This window comes from Limulus polyphemus, unplaced genomic scaffold (genome assembly GCF_000517525.1).
Source record: "Limulus polyphemus unplaced genomic scaffold, Limulus_polyphemus-2.1.2 Scaffold97, whole genome shotgun sequence".
Classification (NCBI taxonomy): domain Eukaryota; kingdom Metazoa; phylum Arthropoda; class Merostomata; order Xiphosura; family Limulidae; genus Limulus; species Limulus polyphemus.
In genome coordinates this window covers 1,100,295-1,114,815 of record NW_013665707.1, presented here as the reverse complement: position 1 = coordinate 1,114,815, position 14,521 = coordinate 1,100,295, and the positions used below count along the sequence as shown (strand labels likewise).

Here is a 14,521-nt window from a genome sequence, read left to right as displayed (position 1 = left end):
AAAAAACACTAGTACGAATACAAACACTGACTGTTCGCTATTTGCATATCTTTGGAAAGTGTGTTCCTAAATTATAATATGAAATTGATGCCGTAACAGTCTTGTATATTGAAATTGATTTTACTTTCAACTTGCTTGTAAGTAAATGCTATTTCAAAGAAAAAATTCAAAACGGAACAACCTTTGTCCTTATGTATGTAATCTCTAAGTTTTTATCTCATAAATTAACAGTAACTTGTAGTTTGTAAACATTATCGTTTTTAAATAATTAGGTAAGTTCACATCAACTCTTAACAACATATGATTGTATGGATAACAATAGATTTTATAAAAAAGAAAACGTAATATTCAAAAACGTCTAAGAATATGAAACATATTTAAATAAGTTTTATATTTCTTTCATCCTTTTCATTTTCCAACACATTTCGTTTCTCGGGGCATTGTTTCAGGCGTACATTCGACAAGAAGCTGACACGTGGCTACCTGGTAACATTCGTCATTCCACTTTAGTATACATGCTACATTCGAAAGTCCCACAAAAATTCTTTTGGGGTCAAAGTTTACGTATCGTGGATAAACACTTTTATAAATATCATACAAATATAAGTAATAATACATTGTGAAATCAAATTTAATCTTTCACTTTTTGTAAAAACCTCTAAAGAATCAGATAAAAATACAATGTAAAAACAGTGACAGATCTAGAACGTAAAAGCCGACTTGCAAATAGATTTCGTATGTTTTATGAATAATGTATTACGAAAAGGTGGAACATACACAATGGAAAATACATAAAATCAGTGGTAAATCAAAACTTACATCATGCTTTAAGCGGGTATTTGTTGACTTTTTCCGCTTGAAGTATTTTGATTAGAGGCGTCGTAGCCGGGGGTGCTATACATACTTGACTTGTATAGCAACTGTAAGTTATAATATTGTTTTAATTTTCTGGGGAGGCTTGCCCCCAGACCCCTTTAGATTGAGTTGCCTTTAGCAGCACAAAAGTTGCTTTAAGCAGCTCCTTATATCTTCTCTCTCATTGTAAAATCTGCCTGCATGTCTAGCCAAGAACCTCTACTTTGCAATTCCTGACTCCAACTCTGACGGATAAAGATAAAAAGCTCCAACATAAGAGAATAGTAGAAATATTTCTAGCGCGCGAAAGTAGAATATAAAAAGATCTAGCATATGAGAAACCTATTCCAAGCAAACGAGAAATTTGTATACTCAATAGGGATAGTCTTCACATGTGAGCAGAGAAATTCTACACACGCGACACATGGGTAGGAATAGCCCTTGAATGTAAAATATTTATAAAGTTGGTTTTATTGCATGAGATTGTTAGAAATGATTCTAGCTTATGAGAGATTAGTAGAGTGTTAGAGAAATGTAGAGAACTTCTTTACAAATGAAAAATAAGTTGTGTAAATACACTCTTAATTGTTCTTTTGTTTTGGTACATTTTTTTCCAAAACAAGATTTTTTTGACAAGAATCGTCTTGTAAATACAATGATAATAATCTACAGATGTTTAGGTACTAATCTACGTTACTATTTTATAAAAATACAACACACCAAAAATTTTATTTCTACTTCCCTTATTATATTTAATTTAAAAATAATGACACTCTCATTTCTTCCCAATTACTAAATTTTATGAGCATTTATTTACAGTCTTTGATTCAAAAAGTGTTGAATTATTAAATTATTAACCAGTTATATCTCGTGCATTTTCGCTTAAATTTTGAACAAAAATTTTAAATTCTGAAGAAAAAAAAGGATGTTGAGTAACTACATTTTGTTTGTGTAGACAAGCAGTATGTGGAATTCTTAAAAAATGAAATGACATTAAACATTGTTTCTCTAACTCCTTATATACGAATTGAAAAACTTAAGAATACGATTTAGCAGGTTTTTTTTTCAAAGATGAAAATACACAAGCGTTTTCTTGGAGGGAAATTATCAACCAGTACAGAAAAAAAAGTAGGTGGAGGAGAAGTCGCAATGCAGAAAAATATAAAGAGGAGGAGGAAGAGAAGTCACAATGCAGAAAAATAAAAAGAGGAGGACGAGGAAAAGTCACAATGCAGAAAAATAAAAAGAGGAGGAGGAGGAGAAGTCACAATGCAGAAAAATGAAAAGATGGAGAGAAGTCACAATGCAGAAAAATGAAAAGAAGAGGAGGAGGAGAAGAAGTCACAATGCAGAAAAATGAAAAGAGGAGGAGGAGAAGTCACAATGCAGAAAAATGAAAAGAAGAGGAAGAGGAGAAGTCACAATGCAGAAAAATGAAAAGAGAGGAAGAGGAGAAGTCACAATGCAGAAAAATGAAAAGAAGAGGAAGAGGAGAAGTCACAATGCAGAAAAATAAAAGGATGAGGAGAAGTCGCAATGCAGAAAAAAAGAAGAAGAGGAGGAGAAGTCGCAATACAGAAAAATAAAAAGAGGAGGAGAAGTCACAATGCAGAAAAAACTCTCATAACAGATCGGCTACGATACAGACAGTTGAAGATTTTTTATTGAGCACAATTGTCGACAATACCTGAACTTTTCCAGATTTTTTACAAACAAAGTTGTTATAAAATTATGTAAGTCATTAGACTGAGAGCAATATTACAAAACAAAATTTGAGAAACACTTTTTGAATGGATATTTTTAGAAGTTGCTTTTTTCATTTGTCTTATTTCAAATTAAAAATGTTTTGCTCAGAAACTCTAAACAGTTTAGTAATCAGACGATAAAATAAACAATGAATAAGTACTTGGTAATTGGTACAGATTTTAAGAAACGGATTCCAAACATTAAAACAATCATCATTATTATCAACAACCCATTCCTAAGCGAACTTGCTATTTCAAACTGAACGGCACCTTACGAGCTAAATGGTCAGTACAGAGATTTTACGTTCAGTTATAACATACCTAATGTAGAGATACTGACCAGAAGAAAGTCAGTCGACTAGTGAGCAACCCCATCTTAACCGAATGGAAGGAATGTCGTCAAGGTTACAAGACCCCAACAGTAAAAAGTGAAGATGATGTTTAGCTATATATTACGGCTCGGACCTTGGACCTTACAATCCCCATCCCAATACACGAATCACTTACCTGCGCAAGGACCGGGATATATATATACATAAAATAGTGCATTCAGCCTTATAACCCGCAGAGATCTTTCTACACTTCGATCTCCGATTGTAATTAAACAATTATTCTAATTACGTACTGGTTCTAAAATCACACTAAACATTGCAGTCATAACAACAATACGAACTTTAATGAAAAAAAAAGCTTTCTTGAAGCATTACTAAAAAGAAATAGGTTTTAGATCATATCATATAGCAATAAAGGCCGACGTGTATTTTCTAGCATGTTTTCTTTCCTGAGTCGTGTTGTCAACAATCACGGTACATATTCATTTTTTGAGTCGTGTCATTGATAACAAAAATAACACAGAACATGTCTACTTACGGAACCAGATCTCGTTCGAATATTAACACAAAATACGTGCCTTGAGTGGTTTTAGGTAAATCTTAAAACTATACACCGGTCAATGCCTTGTGCCAAAGAAACACGCACTTAACTGGCTAATAATAATAATACTACCTATACTATAACAGAAATATAACACGTAAACAAGCATACTGAAACATTACTAAAAACAAACAGATTATTTTAGACCATATAATTTAGCAAGTGTATTTTCTGGAGTAGGTTGTATCGATAAAGAAAATTGATTTTTCTTTCCCGATTTGTGTTATTAATCATCCCGGTGCTTATTCTTCCTTTTTGTGAGTTGTGACAATGAAATAGAGAGAGAATTTAAAAAAAGAGAACATGTTCACTTCCCGGATCAGGTCACGTTCGAATATGTCACAATACACGTGCTACAAAAGTCTGAGTGGTGTTAGGAAAATCTGGGTTACATACCGCTCAATACCTTGTGCCAATTAAACACTCACATCACCGACTCATAAGTGTAATACTAATTGTCTACTACAGAAATATAACACGTAAAGAACATGCTAAAGCTACTATTTCAAAAAGTTGTTAACAAATAATTCTTGAACAGATTAATACTGCATTAAGTTTCTTGTTAAATAAGCATTATATTTACAAAATTTCAGTTTCAATTCCTTCCCTACCTCTTCTTCATTAATCCACCCAGCCGGTAGTAAGAGGCTTAAATCGAACTACTTTAAAGGGACTTATTACTTTAGTTCAACTACGAATAGATTACTAAAACTTAATACGTGTTGTGGTTCAACAAACTTAAAAGTTGGAGTAATTAGTCTACAGCAGTCATTAGTCAATAAACTAGAAAGTTTTAAAACTCTGGATCATTCCTACTTAAAGTAATAAAGAAACAATCATGGACAACAATCTTAGCTGTTTCTCTAGGAGCTTGAGTACCTTAAGCATTTTGTAAATAGTCGATGATGCTACTTACTGACTATCCCTCGTGTCACTCACTTCTCTTGCCGACGTTCCTTCCACAATATCAACAAGGAAAGTGTAAGTTTTCAGTAAGTGATATAACGTTTTCACTTCCACCTGGTGACCGATTTCTTAAATATTGTACAGCCGAGTCCTTTAACTTATCAGTAAAACAAAAGTAGGGCAAAGTATGACGTTATATATTTAAAGCTAGGTAGTGTGTGTGTGTGTGTGTGTGTGTGTGTTTGAATGGAGGGGGGCGATTACATTATACACACCCACATTTACTTTCCAGCTTTAAAGAATTAACGTCATAATCTGCCCTGCTTTTGTTTTACTAATACACTAAACGAGTGGTTCTCAAACTTTAGTAATCCGAGGACCCTTTTTAATTTAAAATTTTCTTGCGAACCCCAAAACCTATCGATGTTTTTTGGTTTGATAAAAAAAATATTCTGTGTGAGGGAAAAGCTGTTTTCCAAAATGAAATGTTTTAATTCGTATATATTAAATTTTATAAATCATATTTTTAGTTTTTATTTTTATGAAATTTCGGGCATGACTCGCAGACCCACTACACGCTGCACTAGATGACTCAAATGCTAAATTTAACGATAATTAAACAAATAAAACACAAAACAGTAATCATGAGGAGAAACTACAGCAAGAAAAAACAACAACAAAAAGTAAAATCAGTAATACGAACATATTAAAAGGTGTATAATTTAAATGAAGACTGCATGTTGTATAGTGTTGGAGAATGCTGTTTGATGTGGAGGGTTTCTTTAATCAATAATTCCAGGTCAGTATTAGGTTGGCAGAGGACAGAAAAAATGGATAGCATAGGTCGATGTCCTGTTTCTTCACTATGTTGGCGTATAGAAGAAACACAGGAGTTACTCAATATTTTTTTGCGTTTTGATGGAAATTCCCATGCTATCATTTTTTTCTGTCCTCTGCCAATCTAATACTGACCTGGAATTATTGATTAAAGAAACCCTCCACATCAAACAGCACTCTCCAACTCTGAACAACATGCAGTCTTCATTTAAATTATACATTTTTTAATATGTTCGTATTACTGATTTTACTTTTTTGTTGTTGTTTTTTCTTGCTGTAGTTTCTCCTCATGATTACTGTTTTGTGTTTTTTTTTGTTTAATTATCGTTAAATTTAGCATTTGTACTTAACCAATGTCTAAAGACTTATATAAATTCATTTTACTTTGCTTTAGCTGACTCAACTCTACAAAATTGAGAAGTCTGTCACCAGATGTTAGTAATTGAAAAAGTTATATCACTCGTTGAAGACTATTAGTGAAACAAAAGTAGGGTAAAGTATGATGTTATTTATCTTATTAAGACTGGGAAGCGTGGGGGGGGGGGGCTTTGGAAGTTACATGATAAAAATCTAATTATCACATTTGAGTTCAATGTTTGATAGAAAATTCTAATAATTCAATTTATATATTCATGTTGCTTTCAAAACCTCCTTAAAGTTGTATTAAGTGTCCGGTGATTATAAACAATGCTGTTTCGGCGCTTAGTGTTTATCGCAAATATGGATGTGTGTGTATTTAGTAGTGTTACTATACATACGTTGAATACGTTATAATAATACGATTTTGGAACCTCTCCATGTCGGTACAGTTCATGTCACCACGTTGGGTAATGCTCTATCAAACGATCTTGACAAGAGCCCTGTAGCATAGTTTCCACTGCAAAAGGCTTCATCGTAAAGCTGCCACGTCCAAAGCACACCACTCCTCCCTGCTTACTTTCCATAATTCTTCTAGTGTAAGAGGACGATGATTTCTCAGTGCCCGATTCAACAGTCCTATCGAGCAAATATTTATAAGTGCTGCGTCCAGCGAGTTAATCTGAATGTCTTCACATGGAATAGCATGAATATACATTTCATCAAGGAATGCGACGACTGAGCGGGTGGTATGACTGGAAGCCATACTTTGTTGGCCCCATACCCTATTGACCTTGTTTCTGGACAGAGATTCTCCTTGATTGTGTTGGGTACTGTTACCTGAGACATGTGGTCGATTTTTGCCACTGATCTTTGTTTTCGTGAATTCTCACCTGTTACAAGATGCCACACTTTACTTGCCATAGCAGGGGTACAACTTTTTTGGAGGTTTCTTACTGAGTAGTCTTGGTTCTCAAAATTTATTCATAATCCTTTATTTTCCAATGCCATTAAGTAGAAGGAGCATCCTCGACTTCAAATTTCCAACCATCCTTGAAAGAGATGTTGCCTCTGCTAATCGAGGACAGTAAAAATCAACTTGGTGGTCATCAAGGCCGAAAAACCAAAAAGAGACATTCAGTACTGTAAACAACTAAAGAGGAAACCAGCCTAGGGTCGCCAAAACACGAAATCTATACAGTTTCGTGATAATTCTAAAATTATATAGTAAGGAAAATTTATGATATAAACATAAGGCTGTGCTCAATATACAGGAATAGGTATGGACATGGAGATCAATGAACTGAACATCCTAGAACCATAGAAATGGCACATAAATGTTCATGAACACTCAACCTGAAAGCATAGAAAGAGACACAGGTATTTCAACAAATACTTGACCTATAGCCTACCAAAAACAAAAAACTTAAACGAAACAAACTGTCAGAAGTCTTGATATTGAGAAATTTATTTCGACACATTCGTGTGTCAACTTTGGTGTCACGATGTTTTCTGAGAATGTGGTTTTGTGTTCACTAACACTGCTACACGCGATATATTGCGTATGCGGTAAATTCTTCGAAACACATTCACTATATAATAAGCACTTACCACACTGACTCTATAATGTTTGTTTCATTTTAATTCCGGTAAGAATAAGAACATGGAACTAAGATCACAATGCAGGTCAAGCGATTAACTGTTACTTCGAAGAACTAGTTGTTTAAGAATGGTTTACAAAGTGCTTTCCGTTAACCGATATATCGTGTTATTTTATGATTATATTAATACAGGAAACCCTGTAGTTGAAACTATCTCAAACCTCAGGTATAAAAGAAAAGATACATTAGGTATTATACAGAATAGTTAATTTTATTTTCTATGACAATTTTAACATATACTTTATTCGTTTTTTAATAATATGCTTTTATATTTGATTATTATTTTTAAAATAACACGTTGTAAGTTAAACAAGTTTAGTTATACGATTTATGACTGATCCACTAGGCTTACAATTTTCCTAGATTACTATACAGTAATATTTGTAAGTAATTTATAAATGAGATTAAACCACAGTGAGTTTGTCGCGGACTTCATAAAAGTTGCTTCCAGTAACTCAACGGTAAGTCTCTGGACCTATGACGCTAAAAATTTGGTTTCGGTATCTGTGTAGCTTCGGGCTTAACAACGAACCAACAAAATTGTAGATGTAAAATTACTGGATAAACGTTTGATGTATAGTTATTGCTTGTAATTTTAGTGAGCTACTTGTTTTTAAACTTTACATACTGTTAGTATAACACGGAAATAGTTTAATTCTTCTGTAACTGAAGCTCCGGCAAATCGTTCGTTAGATTTATAAACTAATGCTGTAAATACAATATATACTTAATTTTTAAATAAACCAACAAGCTTAATTTTCTCAACAAGTCTTTGAGAGTCAGTTTAACATTGAAAAATAACTGAGATAAAAGGACATCTATGAACATTTTTACTTATATGTGGGCCAGAAGCACGTACCTGCTTTGGAGAAAAGACTAGAAAGAGCTCGTTAACAGAATCTTGGAAGTTACGTGGTTGACTACACATCGCCCACTATACACGCATATTTAAGAATGTGAAACCGTTTTTCTAACTGCACCCAACCAACATACCGTAATTCTCTGATAAAGAATGAAGAACTTACTGACATTGTTTTTTTACCTTTTCTGTGTAATCGATTTTTGTACAAGAAAACAAGCAATTTCGCAAAGTTTATATATAGCTATAATATATATGCTAGCTCAAACACGCCTTATGAAAAAAATATATATATTTGTTCACATTAGTCGATGAACAAAGAATTAGTTAAGTAAAGGAATTGGAATAGTTTTGAATATTATCAACACGAAAAACTAATGCATTTCTAAGTTGTACGAAGTGTAAGATTTAACTTGACCAAACGACTCTAATGCACGATCACTACTATACGTTTGTAAGATAAGTACAGTAAGTAAATGAATTATCACCATATCACTTCTTTAGAACTTCAATAAACAAATACATAATCACTACAGTGCATCTGTTGAGTGACTGTAATAACAAATAATCTGCAAATGAGCATGAAAACTGCCATTACAGCCATTCTGCTTCTATAATTTTATTACAGTGGAGAACTGTACCTTTACATTTTATCTTTATGGTATATTGCACAAAACAAAAGAAAGATTAATTTATGAAAGCAAATTTATATAAATATAATAGTACTGTCTGTTGTATGTCCATATAACTACTTCGCAGGGTGTGGATGGATCTTCACTAAAATTGGTAGGGAAGTTCATTAGGTCCATGCGAGGATACCTACAAATTTTTAGTTTTGCGGTTTTTATGGACGTTTTTTTATCACTAATTCGCTCCATGTTGATGGATCTTAACCAAATTTGGTCTGATGGTTTGTTGGGTCCATGCAGAGATACATACAAATTTGCTGTTTCACATTTTGTGTTTTGCAGTGTTTTTTACAATTACATATAAAGGAAACATATAAGGGATTCGACAGTCACTTTTATAACGCCCCGACGTCGTTAAAGTGCAGAGCGCAAGTTTTTGAATTTTATTTTATTTTATGTTTTTTTTGGTCTAAACACCGATAAAGATGATGTGTTATCAAGACGCCAAACATTGAGCCTCGGATTCACAGCACGGCACACTACCCATGCACTAGACTATGGAAGCATGTGGTATGATATTAAACACTTGTTTATATCCCGCTAAACACGGGGTATAAAATATAACTGATATAACTTTACCGTTAAACACTCTCCTATCGTGAACAGGAGGTTTGAATTTTCTTTTATTTCGAAATAGGTAACCTACAGTGCACTCACCGTTTCTTGTAGGAGTCTAACCCTAGTTACGACAGGCTTTATTTGTTAGTGCCTGCTTGATTTGCACTGTAAATACCAAGTATAATTATTCATTATCATTTATTTGCAACCTATTAGTATATATGAGCCGAACAATTAAAACAGAATATTCAGGAATACCAAGTTCAAAGTCGTAGGCTCGAAGTCTTTGACAGTGACTTCAAACTATAACACACCCATGGGCCCCAAAGTGCGGAGTTGTTTTTATTTCTTTGACCGTAACGATGGACCCACAGTTCGGAATGCTAATTAGTAACCACAGGGCTAAATCCTAGGCTAGAAAAAGTATGTGAATTTCATTTTATATACTTTATAGATAATACAGATTTTTCAAAAGAATACTGTAGGATATTGATCAAAACTTTAAACACGTTCCTTCAAATCTGTAATAACCAAAAACTACATCACATTTTTAGGTTTGTTTCTATACGTTGCCATGATGATTTCATGTCTTTCAAAAATCTAGATTACTCATCCAATGAAGCAAACATCTAAATCTTACTTTCCAAAACATTTATCAGTAGGTATACACTGCTCAAAACAATTAAGAGGGGAAAAGAAAACAAGTTCAACGATTGTGTACATAACTAAGGTAAAAGATGTTAATTAAAACGAAAAAGCATTTGTTATGAACCTTTCTGAAACAAAACTTTGATGAAAAGTTTAGAAAAAACATTTATACTCCATATATATTAAACCATCAGGGTTAATATATCTATATATATATATATATATATATTGTTGTGTATATTAACCCTGGCCGCAAAAGCGAAACGTTGGTTAAAATAATAGAAAAATCTTATATATATATCTGGAATATAAATGTCGTTTTCTCTAAACTTTTTATTAAAATGTATAAATCTCTCCAGTATGTACTACAAATTTTGAAAGACAACACCAAACTTTGATGAGTTTGGGTTTTCTAAAGCAATTATGACATTTTTAAACAACACCCCTCAAAGCGAAAGTGTAATCCATGTAGTGTGCAACATGAGGAACAAAAAAACTAAAGTTTACACATAACCTCTAGTAAGAGGCATATATGACTATCTCGAGTTTGTATACAACGTCTTGGCATAGTTCTGACGATGCGTTTGATATATCCTAGAGGCATGGTGTTCCATTCCTCTGTCAAGGCTTGTCGCAGCCCCCTAACAGTGGCAGGTGGGTTTGAACGGCGACGAATCTGTGTATACAGTTGGTCCCACGTGTGTTCGATGGGATTTAAGTCCGGTTATCTTGCTGAACACTCCATCACCTCGATTCCTTGCTACTCTAAGTAATCCACAGATAACCTGGTGGTGTGGGGTCTGGCATTATCCTACACCAATGTGAAATTGTCTCCTGCAAAAAGTATTACATCAGGGTGCAGAATGTCATCTCGATACCGTCGTGCAGTTAAGGAACTTCCGTCAATAAAATATAGGTCAATGAGACCCTCCAAGCAGATCCCCGCCCAGACCATAACAGAACCTCCACCATAACGATCAAATTCCACGGTATTACAAGCCACATAATGTTCACTCTGGCGTCGCCATACACTCACATGTCTCTCACGAGTGGAAACATTACAACGAATTTCGTCTGTAAAGAGTACAGTTCTCCAACGACGAAGCTGTCACTTGTGGTGTACACGAGCAAAGTTAAATCTGGCATCACGGTGCTGTAAGAGCAAATCTGGCATCACGGTTCTGTATGGTTCAATCTGGCATCACGGTGCTGTATGGTTTAATCTGGTTTCACGGTACTGTAAGAGCAAATCTGGCATCACGGTGCTGTATGGTTTAATTTGGCATCACGGTGCTGTATGGTTTAATTTGGCATCACGGTGCTATATGGTTTAATCTGGCATCACGGTGCTGTATGGTCAAATCTGGCATCACGGTGCTGTATGGTCAAATCTGGCATCACGGTGCTGCATGGTTTAATCTGGCATCACGGTGCCATATGGTTTAATCTGGCATCACGGTACTGCATGGTTTAATCTGGCATCACGGTACTGCATGGTTTAATCTGGCATCACGGTGCTGCATGGTTTAATCTGGCATCACGGTGCTGCATGGTTTAATCTGGCATCACGGTGCTATATGGTTTAATCTGGCATCACGGTGCTGTATGGTCAAATCTGGCATCACGGTGCTGCATGGTTTAATCTGGCATCACGGTGCTGTATGGTCAAATCTGGCATCACGGTGCTGCATGGTTTAATCTGGCATCACGGTGCTGTATGGTCAAATTTGGGCCAAGATTGAGTCTTCTGGCTCTTAATCCACGTACATGAAGTCTATTACGAACAATTTGGTCAGATAAACGGGTGCCTTGCACGATGTAGGTCAATTTGTAGACCTCTGGCAATACCTTGACGATTCTGTAGTGCTAAAGTTCACTAAGTAGCGATCCTGTCTTTGACTTGTGGCACGTGTACGGCCCTGGTCTCCTGGTATTATGATATGGTGGTTTGATAACGCCTTCAAAGTCTTGTCACTACACTGAGAGCTACATTAAACGTTGAGGCAACAGTGATCCGTGCAGCACCGTCTTCACAGCTCATCCAATTAACACCTAACACACACTGTCAATATCAGAGCACTGAGAAAAACACACATTACAACAAGGAACTTCATGGTCCACTTGAAATTCTACCACAGATGTGAAGGAAAACCACATTTATAAATCTTATGTAGGGGTTTATCTGTAATGCATGAACTACTCACCACTAAAAGATGAACAATGTTCACCATCACACACACTACTAACATGCTTCTCATACTGATCATTACAAAACTTCGTTCACGATGCTTGCTTACATTATTGTTCTCTTATCTGTTTTGAGCAGCGTATGTTATGAATACTTTAAATCCATTTCAATAACTGTTTTAGTAATAGAGGTAACGTTTCATCATTTCAGGGTTAGGCCTGGCCTATAGGGATTAGCATGCCTGTAAACACTTTGAGGCACTATTAGATTCGTGTAGCCCAAGAATTGGCGGTGGGTGCTGTTGAATAGCTGCCTTCTTTACTGGCCTATCAATTCAATATTAGGGTACGACTAGCGCAAATAGCCCTCGAGTTGCTTTGTGCGAATATCCGAAAAACAAACAAAGTTTAAATTAGACTTCATTTTACGTTGATATAAAAAAAAAACATTAACCACCTGTACCAACCAATAAGCTCTGATACTCATACGCAAAGATAACAGCTTTTAATTTCAATAACTATAACATATCTGGTTTCATAGCCTACTCAAGATGTTGAAAACATCTCCAAGATTCTGAAGTCGTGAGCTGAAGACAAATATTTAAATATGAAATTACATGTTAATATTAACATAAAAACTGCGTATCATAGTTATATGTCACGAACGTTATTTGTTAACGAACGAAAGTCGACATGCCTTAAACACCAAGTATGTCATCGAATTGTTTCGGCATACTGACATTCTTCTGTTATACACACATACGGTATATAGATAGATTCAAGAAATATTTATCATAGAAACAGTTATCCAACATAACCATATTAAATACTGTATAACACACAAGGCGATGATAAAGTAGTTTTAGATACAAGTGGTCATACATCTTGATCATTTTGTTATATGTGGATATATATATATATATATATATATTGAACTGTCATTTATAGAAGAACTGGGCACTTTGTTATACATGTGTGTGATACGGTCATTGTATATGTTTACAAAATGTGCGTATTTACCAATCATTACGCACATTAACAAGCCTGTTTGGAGAATGTGTGTGTATCTCCTGTTGAATAATGTAGCTTGCAAATTAAACGGTAAATGTGCATATTACCTGTCCCCTGGTGAGACAGCAGTAAGTCCACGGAAATAATGTGCTAAAATCCGGAGTTCGATTCACCGCGGTGGACACAGCAGATAGCCCAGTGTGCTTTGCTCTAAAAACAAAGAACATTATCTAGCAGTAATGACGCATATTAACCGAAAATTTTGTAATATTGTTTCACAGATCTTTAAATTATGTACATATTCCAATGTCATTGGTTGTTATGCACTATATTTGAAAAACATAAATTCTTCGCTTATGCATATTCACCGTAACACTCACACACACACACACACACACGTATATATAGACCCACACAAGATGAATAAAAGATTGGGAATTTCAGTACCTGCAAAAAGGAATCATAAAAAAGTAAGGAGACAAGGCTGGATATACTGTAATCATTATTTACTCTAACTAGAAACCCCTATTTTGACTCCAATTACATTTGGTGGAGTCAAAAATAAAGATTTGTAATTTAAGTAAATAATGTCTAAAGCATTGTTTCCTTACTTTTTTAGCGGTACCCTATTTGCAAGTTTTAAATTTCAATTTTTTTATTTATCTGCTGGCATTTTTTATCCTCAACTATAGGCAAAGTATTACTTGATATGGTGGTTAACTTTATACATTGTAATGATAATAAGCATAGCCAGTAGCAGCTAGCTGATACGGTACATGATGATTTACTGCAACTATTGACTATTTGATCGCATTGGTTCAAGATGCAAAATGTTAAGCTACAGCTGAAGATTGCTCTGGAGATTTGTTTGGGAATATAGTAAGCATTTATAGTTTCTGTATAACTAAATTCTCTATATATAATGTTTAGAAATAGGCAAATATATGCTTAGACACAACCCCCAAACAGCGTGAAAAAAAAAATTAACAGAACAAAATCAGCCTTTTCAAATAAAGCATATACCTCTAAACCTTTGTTTTAAATAAACCTTCGAGTCTATTAAAGTAATTATTCTACGAATGTGTGTAATAAAATTTAATACTATGTGTATTGATTTTTTTTACTCCTTCACTTCATACATAATATAGGGGTTGGTTCCCTAAAGACGTCGATTGTATAGTGTACAAAGCATTGAGTATCTACATGTTACAATCATCTAATGTTCATCTATACACCTGGAAAAAAGTTAAGCACCCCCAAATATTTTTCAGGATT

General features: G+C 34.5%; 1 protein-coding gene across 4 annotated transcripts in view; it reads right to left on the bottom strand.

Moving 5' to 3' along the window:
* LOC106469581 (putative fatty acyl-CoA reductase CG5065) overlaps positions 1–14,521 on the bottom strand; it is a 106,290-nt gene that overhangs the window by 60,955 nt on the left and 30,814 nt on the right. The window contains exon 1 of one of the 4 annotated variants that reach the window (XM_022398903.1): positions 820–1,038. The exons of the other annotated variants lie outside the window; for them this stretch is intronic. The gene's annotated coding sequence lies outside the window, so the exon portion shown is untranslated. Of the gene's footprint in view, positions 1–819; positions 1,039–14,521 lie in introns of those variants that run through there. 4 annotated transcript variants of the gene reach the window in all.